The 17,828-nt window shown below is 52.1% G+C and overlaps 1 protein-coding gene across 2 annotated transcripts in view; it reads right to left on the bottom strand.

The window, feature by feature from the left end:
* The window catches only part of LOC138261519 (cell death-inducing p53-target protein 1 homolog), a 617,762-nt gene that overhangs the window by 399,978 nt on the left and 199,956 nt on the right, over window positions 1–17,828 (bottom strand). The window lies entirely within an intron of this gene.

Genomic DNA, 17,828 nt, shown 5'->3' on the forward strand with positions numbered 1-17,828 from the left:
TAACTCAGTAGGCACACATACAAAATTATAAGATATAATAAGGCAAATTAATTCACATATAAGTTAAGTATTATAGAGTCATTATTACTACCAAGACTGTACCATGAATAGGAAGATTCAGCAATATATACATTTATCTAAGATTTACTAGAATTTCGATAAACTCAGTTGCAATGTACACCTAAGGTGTGAAACAACCACCAATAGCTGAATACTGGTGATTGTTTTATCATGCAGTTCCTCGCTTTGATTTGTCTTCCCACTAGAAGTGCATTGAGTATTTATTATCTTTTCATGAATTTGCCTGAAAAAAAATATTTTGCAATCTAAAGTGACACTTTAATAAAGCTTCCGCATATGCTCATGGAACATTCACTTGTTCTTGATTTTTTTTTACTGTATTGTAATCAGTCAGGGGACTTTCATAAAGCTGTTCATACAAACACGTATGATGGGGTTCATAGACATCAACTGTCCAGACTGGCTGGAAATTCCTGTTTGTAGATTCAACATTTGAGCCGCCTGGTTACACAGTCAGCAGGGCTGGGCTGCAAGAAGATGACATGAGAGAGGTAGGGGGAGACCGTATCCTGAGAAATAAGAGCTCAATCACTGTGCCAGATCCAGCTGCTTCTCCCCTCTTCCTTCATAATCACAATGGGTGGGTGGATCTTCTCATGCTATCAGGATTACATGGCACTCTGTGCACTTCAGGCCAAGCCCACACGTAGACAAGCACATAGAGGCTGAAGTGTTTGGGAATGCTGAGGACTCCCCAAACGTGTGTTTGGAAAAGTAGCAGCTGGTTTTGAAGATCTGCAAATGGGTTCCCCAATCAGGGGAAAGAACAGAGCAGGGCTAGGGGGCTGCCTTCCAGTCACAATACTTCTGTCTTCCACACGTGCTCAAAGTGATAAGTAGGACATGCCCAGAAAACCCAAGACGCCTTTGCTGGGCAACAGGGCAGTCAGTAGAGCACCAAACAGAGGTCATAAGTCTCATTGGCCCATTGGTTGACCATGACCCCAGGTCTGTATCCTACTTGAGCCAACCTCCTCTTTCACCAAATCATGTCTACATTCTTGTAATTACAGAAACTGTCACGGTTACGGGCGGGTTTGATCAGGACTATGGTTGGGACACCCCTTGAGGTCACCGAATATCCTAAAGAGGTAGTATACTGGGGAAGAAGAGCAGCTAAAGGCATACACAGAAAGGACAGCTATGAACAGGCACAGGAAAGTAAAAGCAGAGCAACCCTTGTGTGAACAAACAGGAAACAGATTACTAATGGACAAACACGCTGGGGTTGTACACAAAGTAAGGCGCAGAACCTTCCACAGTGACAGGGAATGTCAATGCCTCGGTGCAGTTTGCTCTTACGGATAGTCACCCTGCCAGCCCCATAGAAAGGAGGCAGCAGAAGTGATTCTGTCTCTGGACCCGAGAGCACAGACAAGGAAAGTACTTACATACACAAGGCATGCTCTTGTGGGTTGAGCTGGAAACACAGTGGCGATTCCTGAGAAAACAGCAATAGCACACTGTCACTGTTAGGCACGAAAGACAACGTATAACACTGGACAAGGATGGGGGCTGAAATTGCCTTCTGGAAACCAGGAGGACACTTATACGCTGGTGAAGACTGATAGAAGACTTACCAGACACAAAGAACCAAGAAGAAACAGAAACAGAAGGGAACAAACAAAGAGGCAGAGGCAAGAACCGGGAACAGGCTCAGGCTGAAGTAAAGGCAGGACTAGGACTTGAAAACAGGGTGCAAACTTCTGGCTGGAACAAACAGAGATAGGACTGGGAAACTGAGAGCAGGCTCTGGCTGGAACATGCAAGGACAGGACTGGAATACAGGGAGTAGGAATGAGTAGTAAACAGGACTCGGAAACAGAGAGAAGGTTCAGGCTGGATCAAGGCAGGAGCAGGGCAGAGAAACAGGGAGCAGGCTCTGGAAGAAACAAACAGGTACAAGGCTAAGAGATAGGGAGCAGACTCTGGCTGGAACAATCAGGAGCAGGGCAGAGAAACAGGAAACAGGATCAAGCTGGAACAGAACAGGAACAAAACTGGAACCCCATCCGACAAAGGGTCTGTAACACAAAGGAATAGAAGTCCAATGCACAAAGGGGATCTTGAGGAAATGGCTGCTTACAAGCAGTTCCAAGCTGGGCTGCACAGGAAAGGTCTCAGGTGTGTGTAGTTTCAGACACTTGCAAGTCCTGGAGGAGAGGATCCAGTGAAAAGGAGCAACTGGACTTCTCCTATAGAAAACAATGGGAAACAGAATCCAGGCTTTCCTGACTACCAGGCTGTGCATTATGGGATTTGCAGTCCCAGGAAGCAAATGTAGTACTACACAAGTGTACCATGGAGAAAAGAGAAACAAACAGGAGTCAGCAAGGGATTCTAGATAAGTGTTTAAGGTGATTCCCAGGCTTCCGACAGTCCTCTTACAGCGCCCCCTAGAAATAGGACGGCAAAGTCGTAACAGAAACACATTTTGGTGTTGGCAGTCAGTGGACCGATGCGGTGGAGGTGGTGATTGCACAGCTGCTGACCTGGCAGCAAAGACAGCCATATTACGAGCACTGTGAAGACACCTGCAGAACACAGTGGATGGACCGCTGCGGCTTGCGGAAGGCATCTCCAGGTCGGTGGCCAGGCTGTTCCCTACGACCGTATTATGAAGTTTCAGACTGCCAGGATTTCCAGGGCAGCATCAGGCAAAGACACAGGCACATCCGTAGGCACCATGGCTTGTGAATTGCAAGTCTTCCCAATGCTCCTGCTGGCCATTGACCTCCAAGACCAGCCACACTGACCAAGACACCAACCGTAAGTACTCCAGCCTAGCACACACTGGAGGGAAGGACATAAGTGCACACACAACACACAGACAGAATCCCACATCAACCACACATACATGTAGAAGGAAAGCCAGGAGACGGTTGTCACCATTGCCATCAATGTTGCAGTGGTGCAGATTTAATAGCGGAACAAGTATCAAAAAACAAACTATGTACAATAGGCTAAAGGGGCAATCCAAATGTCCCACAGTGCTGTGAGAACACAGGGCACAGAATGATGCCCCAACTTGACTCCTGACTGCAATGTGCTGACCTCCATAGGGCCCGGTCATCAATGGGTCATGCAGGCACCTCAAGGATGAGGGGGCATGGGGGTGGGTTGGGCTTGGATGGGGGGTCCTTTATCCTGGACTTGGACGGGGGGTCCTTGGTGGTGGATTTGGAGGGGGGCTCCTTTGACTTGCCCTTGGAAGGCGCTGGTTTAGCTGGGAGGGATGTGGGCAATCGCATAGCTTTTAGAGGTTGAGGGAGTGTGCTTTGGCTTCGATTTGGGTGGGGCAACTGCTAACTTTGTGGGGGTGGAGGTCTCAGTTGGTGGAGGGGCCTTGCAAGAACCAGAGGAGGACTGTGAGGTGGAAGGCAGGGGTCTGGGAAGGGTAGCAGGGCGCTTGGGTGGAAGAGGGACTGAGCCAGTGGGGGGAACAGGGAAAATTCTTGAAGGAAACATTTCTTAGGGGCAGAAGGTAGGTCATGGAAAAGGCATTTGGGAGCGGAGGCAGAGGGAATGGTTGAGTGGTGTGTACGTGGAGGTGCCTTGGGTGCAGGTGCCTTGGTGGATGACATGTGTGTGCTTGGTGACTGTTAGGTGGGTGAGTGTGGGTGTTTAGGTGTACTGGGAGGAGGGGGTAGGTGACCCAGGGAGATGGCAGGGGGATGTGTGAGTGAATGTTGGGGTGGTGTCTGCAGGTAAGGTGGATGTACTGCATGTGGCTGTGTTGACAGTTGTGGTGTGTGTGCATGTGTTGTATGGGGTGCATATGTGGGGGTGTGATATTGTGGTGATGGTGGCAGTGAGAGCACATGTGGCAGGATCTGGGACTGATGAGGTGGTGACTGCAGGTGTGAGTGGTGATGTGACAGTGAGGGGGGAGGTGGTGGGGGAGTCCATGTAGGGAGTGGATGTTGTTGTGTCTGCATGTGTGTGTTGTGTGTGTGCATGGCAGTGGTGTTTCCTGTAGTGCTTGTGTTTGTCCTTGCATTCTGGGGCTGTTGATGTGGCTGAATGGTGGTATGAAGGTGTGCCTTGGATGTGTGATGAGGGAGGGATGTGGGAGTGGGAACTGGGAGTTGGAGGGGGGACAGAAGGAGTAGGAACTCTGCCTGCCGTCAATGAGGAGGCCAGAGCATGAAACGATCTCTGCAGGGCAGACAGGGTACCGTGAATGCCTTACAGGACGGCATTTGACTGCTGCATCTGGGATTTCCCTGAATGGCATTCACAATGGTTGTCAGTCCCACAGAAATGGACCTCAGGAGGTCAATAGCCTCCTCCTTGAGGGCAGCATGGCTGACTGGGGTAGGGGCAGAGGTTCCTGTGGTGAAGGAGATGCCCACTCTCCTGGGTGAGCGGGCACGGGCCACTGGGTGGGGAGCTACAGGGAGGGCGGTGCTGATAAGGGGGTGGCGGGCAAGGATGATGCAGGTATGGGCTCAGATGGGTCCGCCAGGGAGCGGCCATCGGAGGAGGAATCTGAAGATGTTGTGTTTGATCCCATCTCCCCCCATGGCACTCCCCTCACCCTCCGTCTCACTGGTCCCTCGGCTCTGCTGGATTCAGGCTCCTGGATCCCGTAGCCTGCAGCTTCCCCACTCGCCGGTGCCCCTCCTCCTTCACCAGATGATGCTGATGCACACAAAGACAGAGGAGGAGAGGGAGGGTGGGAGACAGAGAGAGAGAGACAGGGTGCAATCGGTCAATGCCAGCACAACAGTCACAAACTGTAACTACAACATCCTCTAGTGCCATGCCGTGACATGCTATGCCCTCACTTGCACATGCTACAACAATGGAATACCATGGGCCCAACCACACCAATGCACATATGTGGCATCTTGGCAACCAGAGTCAGAACACAGCAACACACGCAGTGGAGGTCTTCTGTGAATCAATGCCAGGAGTCAAGTGAGCCTGAGCACATGAAATGGTGGTCATGTCTGCAACGGACATCACCGTCATTGCAGACGGTGATCAGCTTTGGCTCCTGTCTCCCATAGGCAAACTGTTAAACAATGAGGAGTTGCACGGCGGTTGCGACTGCCTATTGTCATGACGTGTTACGCCGGCGGAAAGGGCTAACTTCCATCTGTCCTGTGCATGCAGGACAGACGGCTGCCATTTTACATGTGCAATGTGAATTGACAGTGCATTCTAGGTGTGTATATGGTTTAATATTGTGAGCTGTGCACACCACAGCTATGTCCACACAGTTAATGGTGCATATCATGATTTCTACTCCCTCCTATTCCCAGGTATGGTGAAAGGGTGAGGATCAGAAATGCACTGATGTACAGACCCCTAGTTGGTCTTGCCACCCTGGAGGAGCAACCCATCATTCAGACCTATTGTCTGAACCGTCAGACCATCATGGAGCTGGTGAGCCAGTTGGAACCGGATCTGTTAGATGCCAATTGTCATCCCAATACCATCCCTCCCACAGTACAGGTGTTGTCAGTCCTCCACTTCTTTGCCTCAGGGTCGTTCCAGATTACAGTGGCCTTGGCAGCAGGGATGTCAAAGCCCATGTTCAGCAGTGTACTGAGGGACATACTATGTGCCCTGCTAAAACATCTGTCCAGCTACATCAGGTTCCCCCACTGTGCTGAATTTGCCACCGTCAAACCTGCATTTTACGAATTGGCACATGTACCTCATGTGATAGGGGCCATTGATAGCACCCACATTGCACCTGTGCCTCCCAGGAGGAGTGAACATGTGTAAAGGAACCGTAAAAACTTCCATTCCACCAATGTACAGGTAGTGTGTCTCACTGACCAATACATCACACAGGTGACTGCAAAGTTCCCTGGTGCTATCCATGACTCATACATTTTGCGGAACAGCACCGTCCCACACGAGATGGCACCATATCAGAGGGAGCGTGCCAGCCTCATCGGTATGCATCCTTTCAGATGTGTGCCCTCTGCTCTCAACACCCTTCACGACCTGCCCTATCACACTCCCGGAATTGACATGACTCATACCTCTTTGAACACAGCACAGCATGACTATGGTTTTCCCAACCTTCCATGGGTACTGACACCCATGAGGCATCTGACTACAGCTGCTGAAAATAGTTTCAATGAGGATCACAGTAGGACAAGACGGGTCATTGAGAGGACCTTCGGCCTGCAGAAGGCCAGATTTTGGTGCCTCCACATCTCCGGCAGTGCCCTACTCTACACATCACAGAAGGTGTGCCAGATCACTGTTGCCTGCTGCATGCTACACAATCTGACCCTCAGACGTCACATCCCATTACTGGATGCAGAGGATGTGGCACCTCTGCCAGTGGCTGATGAAGTGGACATGGGGAGTGATGAGGAGGATGATGATGAGGATGCAGCAGACTCCGGAGAAGAGCTGAAACGACAATACTTCCACTGAGATACAGGTATGTGTCAATTGTCTTGGATGTGACTGCCATGCTGCCACCTGGTGTCTAGAATTACTGTATGGATTGGTTACAGCACTGCCTCTGGGTGGCGTGGGTGGTGGGTTACATGTACCCAGGAGTTGGTACCTTAATGTGCACAGGCCAGTGCCATTCTGTACCTGCTGTTGTGTTGCTGCACCAGTGACATCTATGTGCATGACCATTGTTGCCTGTACTTGCAGATCCAGTGCTCCACGTTTGCTGACTAGGTGGATTCCTCTGTATGACATCCTCTCCTGGGGTTCAACATTGGGGGGGCTGTGGAACATCACTGTGCGTGCCAGTGGGAACTGCCTTACGTCTGAATCTGTTTGGTGTGGGGGAGGTATCTTTTAGGTATGTGCATTTGTGATGAGCATATGTTTGAGGATTTGTGTTACCATGTCAGCCTTGGCTTCCTGTACTTACAGTGCATGTATGCTGACTAGGCATATGTGACTCCTTAAGTGAATGGTGTCCCTGTCTTCTTCCATTTAAAGGGCATTGTTATGGTGGGCTCTGGTCCCTGCCTCACATGGTGCCTCCCTTGACATATGTCTCCGGCCACTGGCTGCTCCCATGTATTCGGTGCTGCATGTTGTTACCCCTTTTGTCACTCTCACATCTGATTTTTTTGATAGGTCAATTCTTTCGCTTTTGTCGAGGACAATGTCGGTTGTGGCTAAGTTTTCCTGCTTTATTGCAACAGAGTGGATATTTCCTTATTTCTTGTGGGTGAATAGAAGACATATACTTTTCTGTTGTGCTCCTTTACATTTATTACGCATTTTCATTTGTCTTTTTTGTTTCCTTTTGTTTGGGATCTGTCCTTTCCTCTTAATTTCTTCTTGTATATTTCAAGTGGATTCTTGCTCCGTTTTGTTATGCACTGGGCTGTCCACATTGTTATTTCCAGGTGTTCCATGCAACGCCAAGATGCTCTCAGGCAGTGAAGTAGCGGGCATGAAGGGCTATGTTTAATCTCATTGCCTTGTGCTGGTCGATGCAATGTGCAGTATGGGTACTTGTATGGCCACCCTTGGCCGCAGCTGTGAAAATATCCAGAACCTCCACCCCTGCAAGCAGGGAAGCTGTCAATGTTTGCCTTGTTCTCCTCCTTGCTTCGCAACTCCTGGCTCGGGTTGTCATGGCCATTGTCTTATTGATGAAGGTTTCGGTGAGAAGGAATTAGTAGGGGGGAGAGCACTGGACCACACGCAAGTCGCACTAAGTCCTAGCTCGTCCACTTCTACTGGGAGACTGTCTCTCTCTTCAAGGGGGCTGCCTAAAATCTTGCTTCATTACACCACCCCACCTCCCTCTCCCACCTTGCTTCTTCGCTGATGTACTCGTTCACCTGCTTGGAAGATCCGCCTATCCCCTGTGTCTGCCTCACTGGCCTGGCTGGGATTCTTGACAGAGGCTTACATGAATCCACCAACTCCCCCCCTTAAGGCGATGACGGGGTTGGGCATGGGTGCAGTTTGGATTGACTTGCGTGTCTGTGGGGTGACAGCTATCTCTGTAGCATGGTCGGCATGGTCAGTAACAGCTGAGGATCTGCCTGGGTTCGGGATTTGATTTGGATTCAGATTTTGGGTTTGAGCCGCGACCACGGCAGTGGAGTGGTGGTGGCCTCGGTACAGCGATCAGCAAGCAGCTGAGGATCAGCCCAGTGGTGAGCACGCCACACCTCATATATCAGAACCTGCTGCCAATGTGGCACCAATCCCCAGAGAGTGTTGCAACTCTCACATTACTCTTCTCTTGCATTGTTACTCATGGTTGGTGTTTTGACCCAGGCTTCTTTTGACACTGTTTTCTTTCTCCTCTCCCAAAAGTACTGTGGTATCTCTGAGGATAATTCTGGTGATTAGGTGGCACTCCTAGCTCAATCTTGGATCCAGCTTTCTGGCATTAGAAGTGGGAGTTGTTTCAGACATCAGTCCTTCAAATCTACTGCTCTCCCCATTTCTTTCCTAAATTAGCTCAGTGTGCTCCATGCCTACTACCTTGCTGGGCTTCTCCCGGGGTCTTTCTGCATTATGCCTTTGTGGCAGGATTTGGAGGATATGGGGGTGGGTGTTTGTCTTGGAGTTGGCATCTAAAGGGTTGGCTTCCTCCTACAGGAGGAGTGACATAGAGAGCTTGTCCATACTTGGATGAGTGGAACTGGCATACTTCTTCTCTGAGTGCTTCGTGTCCCAGACAATGAATGAGCTCAACTCAGTATTTGCTGCTCTGGCTTGCCTGTCCATGTGGTCTATTTCTTTGTTGAACTGGCATGGCTGGTCTCTGCTGGGCTTGCTACGCTTGGATCAAATCTGCTGGTCCGTGTCCCATATTTTAATCCCCTTGTTTGCCATCAAATATGTTCTGGCTTGTTTTGCTTTCCTGCTGGTTGATGGTTTTGAGTGTCTTCGTACCCTCATCTTTCTTACCACAGAAATGATTGGGCAAAGAATATGGATAAAGGGGCAATGCCTTGATTACTTACTGATAATGCTCATTATTCTAAGTCTTAGTTTTTCTCATAGCAGTCTTCATTCCCATCCACTCTCTATTCTAGATACACCTCTGGTACTACTATACCACTTATAGCATATGCACAATATCATAAAAAAATACAATACACAGAGTTACTCAAAATAAAGGTACCTTATTTTTATGACAATATGACTCAAGTATCTCAGTGAGTACCCTCAGTAAGAAGGTAAGTAATATACACAAGTTATATGTACACAAACCAAAAATAGGTAAGTAAGAGTCAGAAAAGTAATGCAAACAGTGTAGAATTACAATAGGTTGCAATAGGCAAGCATAGGTCTAGGGGCAACACAAACCATATACTCCAAAAGTGGAATGCGAATCACGAATGGACCCCAGACCTATGGGAGCTTGTAGAGGGTCGATGGGACTGTAAGAAAACAGTCAGGGTGTCCAAGATACCCCACCCGAAGACCCTGAAAAGTAGGAGTAAAGTACACCTACTACCCCAAAAGAGCAAAATAGTTGTGATAGGGGGATTCTGCAAGAACAACAAACACCACCAGTGCACTGAAAACAGATTCCTGGACCTGAGGACCTGCAAAGCAAGGGGACCAAGTCCAATAGTCGCGACAGTGTCCGGGGGGGCAGGAGCCCAGGAAAACCCGGATGAAGGTGCAAGGAGGCTGCCTCTGGATGGAAGAAGCTCGGAATTCTGCAAGAACAAAGAGGTCTAGGAACTTCTCCTTTGTATTGAAGATGTCCCACGTCGCGATGAAGGTTGCAGAAGTGTTCCCACCAAGAAATACCACAAACAAGCCTTGCTAGCTGCAAGGGTTCCAGTAGAGGTTTTAGGGTGCTGCTGAGGACAAGGAAGGACCAGGATGTCGCCCCTTGGAAGAGGAGACAGAGGGGACACTCAGCAACTCAGAGAGCCCTCACAAAAGCAGGCAGCACCCACAGAAGTTCCTTAACAGGCACTTGGAAGATTTGTGAACCAGAGTCCACACAGAGTTACAAAAGAGGGTCCCACGACATCGGAGGCCTACTCAGCGGGTTGAGCACTGCAGGACGGAGTGATGGGGACCCAGGATAGGCTGTGCATGAAGGAAATCGTAGAAGAGTGCACAGAAGCCGGAGCAGCTGCAAATCACGCAGTACACAGGTTTGCAGTCTAGCGTGGGGAGGCAAGGACTTACCTCCACCAAGACTGAAGGATCACTGGACTGTGGGAGTCACTTGGATAGAGTTCCGATGTTCCAGGGGCCACGCTCGTCAGGATGAGAGGTGACCTAGAGGACCGGTGATGCAGTCTTTTGGTGCCTGCGTTAGCAGGGGGAAGATTCCATCGACCCATGGCTGATTTCTTCTTGGCTTCTGGTGCAGGGTGAAGGCAGGCGACCCCCAGAGCATGCACCACCAGGAAACAGTCGAGAAAGCCGGCAGGATGAGGCGCTACAATGTTGATGGTAGTCGTCTTGCTACTTTGTTGCTGTTTTGCAGACGTCCTGGAGCAGTCAGCGGTCGATCCTTGGTAGAAGTCGAAGAGGAAGATGCAGAGGAACTCTGGTGAGCTCTTGCATTCGTTATCTGAAGAATTCCCCAAAGCAGAGAACCTAAATAGCCAGAAAAGGAGGTTGGGCTACCAAGAAAGGAGGATTGGCTACCAAGAAAGGTAAGAGCCTATCAGAGGGGGTCTCTGATGTCACCTGCTGGCACTGGCCACTCAGAGCAGTCCAGTGTGCCCCCAACACCTCTGTTTCCAAGATGGCAGAGGTCTGGGACACACTGGAGGAGCTCTGGACACCTCCCCTGGGAGGCACTGGTCAGGGGAGTGGTCGCTCCCTTTTCCTTTGTCCAGTTTCAAGCCAGAGCAGGACTGGGGGATCCCTGAACCGGTGTAGACTGGCTTATGCAGAGATGGGCACCATCTGTGCTCATCAAAGCATTTCCAGGGGCTGGGGGAGGCTACTCCTCCCCAGCCCTTCACACCTATTTCCAAAGGGAAAGGGAGTAACACCCTCTATCAGAGGAAATCCTTTGTTCTGCCTTTCTGGGCCAGGGCTGCCTGGACCACAGGAGGGCAGAAACCTGTCTGAGGGGTTTGCAGCAGCAGCAGCTGCAGTGGAAACCCCGGAAAGGCAGTTTGGCAGTACCCGGGTTCTGTGCTAGAGACCCGGGGGATCATGGAATTGTCATCCCCAATACCAGAATGGTATTGGGGTGACAATTCCATGATCTTAGACACGTAACATGGCCATGTTAGGAGTTACCATTGTGAGACTATACATAGGTAGTAACCTATGGATAGTGTACGCGTGTAATGGTGTCCCCACACTCACAAAGTCTGGGGAATTTGCCCTGAACGATGTGGGGGCACCTTGGCTAGTGGCAGGGTGCCCACACACTAAGGTGGTCATTACAACCCTGGCGGATGGTGTTAAAGCGGCGGTAAGACCCCCAACAGGCCGGAGGTAAAAATTTTGCAATTACGACTGTGGCGGAAACCGCCAACAAAGACAGCCACTTTAACACTCAGCCCGCACGGCGGTACAAACAAACAGCACGACGGTCACCGCCAACAGACAGAAGGGAGACAATGTACCGCCCACACTATTATGACAGGCCAATCCGCCAACTTTTCCGGGGCGGATTCACCACAGATAAAAACACAGCGGAAACAGGGATTCCGAAGGGAAAACGCTCACCTCTACACACCCACGGGAAACGAGGACACCATGGACACAGAACTCCAAATTCTACCTGCGATAGTCTTCCTGCTCCTCTACCAGGAGCACGAACGCCGGCGGCGAAGACCACGGTGAGTACTGCACCTACGACATAGGGGAAGGGGAGGCAAAAAACAGGGACACACACACGCAACACCCCCACGCTCACCCACTATAACACACACACTAATGCATATTAATACACCACAGTTACACCCCCCCCAAACCCCCCGGAAGAATGCAAAGACAATAGAAAATGAGTGTAACCATTGTAATATATTAAAATCAAGTAGGCAGAAATATATATACACACCATTTACAAAATATATACCAAGCATAGTAGTCCAGGTAGTGCTCCAATTAAGTCCGTGGAACAGTGGGCCCACACGGTATGGGCGAGGCCCACACAAGATCCCCAACCATGACGGAGAGAACACTGCAGGAGCATCAGAGAGCAACTAAACAGGCACCTCAGGGGGAAGGAAAGGGGGGAACCTCAGCAGGTTGAGTGCACTACGCCAAATCCACAAGGGGGCCACATGCCCACTGTTCCATCCTGGGGAGTGCAAAGCCACGGTCTCTCAAGTCTCTATAGTGGGTGGCTTGCCCACTGTTCCATCCTGGGGAGTGCAAAGCCACAGTCTCTCAAGCCTCTACAGTGGGTGGCTTGCCCACTGTTCCATCCTGGGGAGTGCAAAGCCACAGTCTCTCAAGTCTCTACAGTGGGTTGCTTGCCCACTGTTCCATCCTGGGGAGTGCAAAGCCACAGTCTCTCAAGCCTCTACAGTGGGTGGCTTGCCCACTGTTCCATTCTGGGGAGTGCAAAGCCACAGTCTCTCAAATCTCTACAGTGGGTGGCTTGCCCACTGTTCCATCCTGGGGAGTGCAAAGCCACAGTCTCTAAAGTCTCTACAATTTGTGGCTTTCCCACTGTTCCATCCTGGGGAGTGCAAAGCCACAGTCTCTCAAGTGTATAACAGTCTCCACTGGTTCTGGAGTGGGCCTTGTGCCCACAGAGTGCTTCATCCTGCCAAGGACAGAGGTAGTGGATGTATCTCTCCACTGGTTCTGGAGGGGCCTTTTGCCCAGAGTGCTTCATCCTGCTAAGGACAGAGGTAGTGGATGTATCTCTCCACTGGTTCTGGAGGGGGCCTTGTGCCCAGAGTGCTTCATCCTGCCAAGGACAGAGGTAGTGGATGTATCTCTCCACTTGTTCTGGAGGGGGCCTTGTGCCCAGAGTGCTTCATCCTGCCAAGGACAGAGGTAGTGGATGTATCTCTCCACCGGTTCTGGAGGGGGCCTTGTGCCCAGGGTGCTTCATCCTGCTAAGGACAGAGGTAGTGGATGTATCTCTCCACTGGTTCTGGAGGGGGCCTTGTGCCCTAAGTGCTTCATCCTGCCAAGGACAGAGGTAGTGGATGTAGGCAGTGGATGTATCTCTCCACTGGTTCTGGAGGGGGCCTTGTGCCCAGAGTGCTTCATTCTCCCCGTGATGGACTCAGTAGCGTCAGTGCCCTTGGCGCTCATGGGCCAGCGGTGCTTGAGGCGGCGGTGCCCTGTTCAGCGGTGCTTGAGATGGCGATGCCCTGTTCAGCGGTGCTTGAGATGGCGGTGCCCTGTTCAGCGGTGCTTGAGCCGGCGGTCTCCATTGCAGGGACTCAGCTGCTGGCGGTCCTTCATGGCCCAGCGGGGCTTTTGCTGGCGGTTCTTCATGGCCCCACTGGCTTTTGCTGGTGGTCCTTCATGGCCCAGTGGGGCTGGTGCTGGCGGTCCTTTATGGCCCAGCGGGGCTAGTGCTGGTGGTCCTTCATGGCCCAGTGGGGCTGGCGGTCCTTTATGGCCCAGCTGGGCTGGTGCTGGCCTCCTAGGCAGCTGGGCTTGTGCTGGCGGTGGCCTAATGGGCAGCTTGGCTTGTGCTGGCGGTGGCCTCCAGGCAGCTGGGCTGGTGCTGACCTCCTGGGCAGCTGGGCGGGTGCTGGCGGTGGCCTCCTGGGCAGCTGGGCTGGTGCTGGCGGTGGCCTCCTGGGCAGCTGGGCTGGTGCTGGCCTCCTGGGCAGCGGGGAAGATGGCGGTCTTCTCCGCCATGCTGCTTTTCCCAGACTTGCCGGGTATCTTGTGGCCCTTCCCCACCTTGGAAGGTGTCACAGCTGACTCCACACTCCCACTGGAACCCCTGGGAGTGGCTTTGGTGGCTGGAGTCTTCCCCCTCTCCAGCCGGGCACTGGCCAACTTCTGAAGCTTCACAGGTGGGAGACTGTCTGTGCTGTGGCTCTGTGCCACACTGGCTGCCCTGGTGGCCGGTGCACTCCAGATTCAGGTGACTACAGCACCACTGGTCCCGAAGATGTTGTGGCTGAGGTGCTAGTTCGGGACCTAGGAGACGGACGGGGTGGGGGAGGTGTGGGAAAGAGGTCAAGGTTGGACAGGAAAAGTTTTTTTGACACATTGGGACGGGTAGCTGGAGGGGGTTTGGGAGTGGAGGAAGAGGCTGTGGTTGTAGGAGGTGTTCGTTTGCTGACTTTGGGTGAAGGTGCATGCGCTGGAGGCTGTTGTGAGGTGGATGGCTGTTGGGTGGGTGTGTGCCTGCATTTGTGTATCTTGGAAAGGGGCGTCACAGACACACTGGGAGAGGACACAGGGGACATGTGAATGGTAGTGGGGGTGATGACTGCACGTGAGCGGGGTGTGGTGGTGGGTGTGCTGTGATGGTAGTAGTGGCTGTAGAAGTAGTGCATGCAGGTGTGAGTTTAGACGAGACTGGGAGGGAGGATGGAGACAAGGAGGAGGGGGACACAGTGGAGGCAGTGGATGTTGGTATGTCTGCATGTGTGATGCTTGCGTGAGTGCCTGTGGGATGTGTGGTGCTTATGTTTGCCTGAGCTTCCCTTGTGTGTTGAGGTGTGTGCATGCTGGTCTGTAGGTGTGCTTGGGATAGGCTCAGGTAGAGGGGATTGGGTCGGGGTGGAGGAAGTTGGAGGGGGGAGGCTAGAGACAGGGACAATGGCTGCCATCAGTGCTGAGGCCAGAGTCTGAAAAGTTCGCTGAAGGGCCACCTGACCAGAATGAATGCCCTCCAGGAATGCATTTGTTTGTTGCAACTGCCTTTCTACACCCTGGATGGCATTCAAAATGGTAGACTGACCAACAGTGAGGGACCTGAGGAGGTCAATGGCCTCCTCACTGAGGGCATAAGGGGGGGGCAGGGGCTGAGGTGCCTGGGGCGAAGGTGATGCCCACCATCCCGGATGAGCAGGCACGTGGTGAAGGCTGAGGGGCTGATGGGAGGGCGGTGCTGGAAGGGGGGGTGGCGGCTGTAACTGTAGATGGAGGGGGCACAGATGTTTCCGCCACCACAAGGGAGCTCCCATCAGAGGACGAGTCCGTGTCACTGGTCTCAGCTCCTGTCCCCGCCGTGGAGCTCCCCTCGCCTTCCGTCCCACTGGTGAAATCCGATTCCGTAGTGTGGCCCTCCATGGCCATGTGGGATGCAGCCCCCTGGTGCTCCGGTGCTACTGCTCCTCCACCTGATGATGCTAATGCACACAAGAACAGGGAGACCGTTGGCGGACACGACAGACACAGAAGCCCCCTGCACTACGCCGCGCTCTTTGGCTCCACTGTTCAATTCCTGGAAAATGGCCTACAAGGCTATGGACGACATCTGCACACATAGATGACACAGGGGCATGACTAGGTGTAGTTGTCACTCTACAGAGGTGGGGTGGGGTGCCACATGGCCTGCCTTACGGAGGGACCTTGCCTACTAAACTCACCCTAACCTAGGGAAACCCACAGCCCACCTCCCCCACCCAGACCCCTCCACTGGTCGCAAAGTTAGCAGAATGCAAGTGTACTCACCCCCTTGTGGCTGCTGTGATGCCCTCAAGCGCCCATCCAACTGGGGTACGCCATTGCCAGGATCCTGAACATCAGGGGGGTCATGGTGCGACAGGCACCCCTCCCACGTTGGGAGGCCATCCCCAGCTGAGCCTCCGCCTTCTTCTTGCTCCAGTGGCGAATGTCCTCCCATCTTTTCCGGCAGTGGGTGCTCCATCTGTGATAGACCCCCAGGGTCCGGACGTCCTTGGCGATGGCACGCCAAATATGTTTTTTCTGGTGGGTGCTGACCTACATGATTTGTACAGGGGAATGAGAAAGTTATTACCATCTGCACCGTCAAAGTGATTGGCCCCCATCCCTACCCATGCCATGTGGCACATGCACTCCCCGTCGTTTCATGCACGCCGCACTCTCCTCCATTCCTTCTTGCATCCACCCCTCTCCACACAGGCATAGCCCATACATCATGCTCCCAGTGTACTTACCTGTTTGTCTGGAGGACCGTAGAGTAGCGTGTACTGGGGGAGGACCCCGCCCACGAGTTTCTCCAACTCCTCCGATGTGAAGGCAGGGGCCCTTTCCCCAGACACTCGAGCCAATGTCTCTTCCAGACCGAGGTCACAGCAGCACTTGCAGTGTAGGTCCTCTCCTGTCGAAGATCAGGTATTGAGTTATTGAACAGATAGAAAATGGCGGTCACGTCCGCGGCGGTGCGTACCGTCACCGCCGGCATACATCGTCATTGGCTCCTGGGACCCATAGGGTCCAATGTTAACCAATGCAGTATTGCGCCGCAGTCTTCGACCGCCTACCGTGACGGTGTACAACGCCAGCGCAGTTACCTCACATCCCATTGTCTCAGCCAGCCTCCATTTCAGGGGCCCACATGGCTTCTTTTTCAACTGCGTCACACATACCTAGACTCAACACACATGCAGGCCACTTTTTGAGTATGAATGGTGTTCTGTGTAAGCTGTGGGTACGTACCTCTGAGTTGTTTGACTCTGTGCTCGCTGTTGTCCTTCATAGGCACCATCCGCTGGGACATGTGAGGAGATGGTGGCATCCTCCGGTGTACCGACCATTGGTGAACCTGTCGACAATGGAGGAAAGACATGTTATAATCACATACAGGCTTGACCGTGTCACAATCCAGGAACTGTGTACCCAGTTGGAGCCAGACCTGCTGTCAGCTATCCGCCATCCCACAGGAATCCCCCCTCAAGTGCAGGTGCTGTCAGTGCTCCATTTCCTTGCAAGTGGGTCATTTCAAACAACAGTGGCCATAGCATCAGGGATGTCCCAGCCTATGTTTTCCAACGTGTTGTCCAGAATGTTGTCTGCCCTGCTGAAACACATTCAGAGCTACATCGTTTTCCCTCAGGTGGAGGATTTGCCTACAGTGAAAGGTGATTTCTATGCCCTGGGACATATCCCCAACATCATAGGTGCCATTGATGGGACCCATGTGGCTTTGGTCCCCCCCACAGGAGTGAACAAGTGTACCGGATCCGGAAGAGTTATCATTCGATGAACGTACAGATGGTATGTTTGGCGGACCAGTACATCTCCCATGTGAATGCCATGTTCCCTGGCTCAGTGCATGACGCTTACATCCTGCAGAATAGCAGCATCCCTTCTTTGATGGGTCAACTCTAGAGGCACCGTGTGTGGCTATTAGGTAAGCACCTGGAAGCAAGTCAGTGGGAATGGTTGTCTAGATCTGGGGATATCCCTACAGGTTAGTGTGTGTCTAACAGTTGTCCCTCGCCATTTGCAGGTGACTCTGGTTACCCCAACCTGTCATGGCAACTGACCCCAGTGAGGAATCCCAGGACAAGGGCAGAGGAACGCTACAATGAGGACCATGGGCGAACTAGGAGGGTGAACGAGCGGACCTTCAGCTCCCTGAAGGCCGGGTTCAGGTGCCTCCATATGACAGGTTGATCCCTATTTTACTCACCAAAGAAGGTGTGCCAGATCATCGTGGCCTGCTGTATGCTTCACAACTTGGCTTTGCGACGACAGGTGCCCTTTCTGCAGGAGGATGGTCCAGATGGCGGTGTAGTTGTAGCTGTGAAGCCTGTGGACAGTGAAGACGAGGAAGCAGAGGAAGAAGACATGGACAACAGGGACTCAGTGATCCAGCAATATTTCCAGTGAAACACAGGTAAGGATACAAACCTGACTGCTACATGTACTTAAACACTGCTGCCTCTCTACTGTCTGTCTTTTTCACCCAGTGTCTGTTCACTGAT

The sequence above is a fragment of the Pleurodeles waltl genome, chromosome 10, assembly GCF_031143425.1.
Source record: "Pleurodeles waltl isolate 20211129_DDA chromosome 10, aPleWal1.hap1.20221129, whole genome shotgun sequence".
NCBI classification, from domain to species: domain Eukaryota; kingdom Metazoa; phylum Chordata; class Amphibia; order Caudata; family Salamandridae; genus Pleurodeles; species Pleurodeles waltl.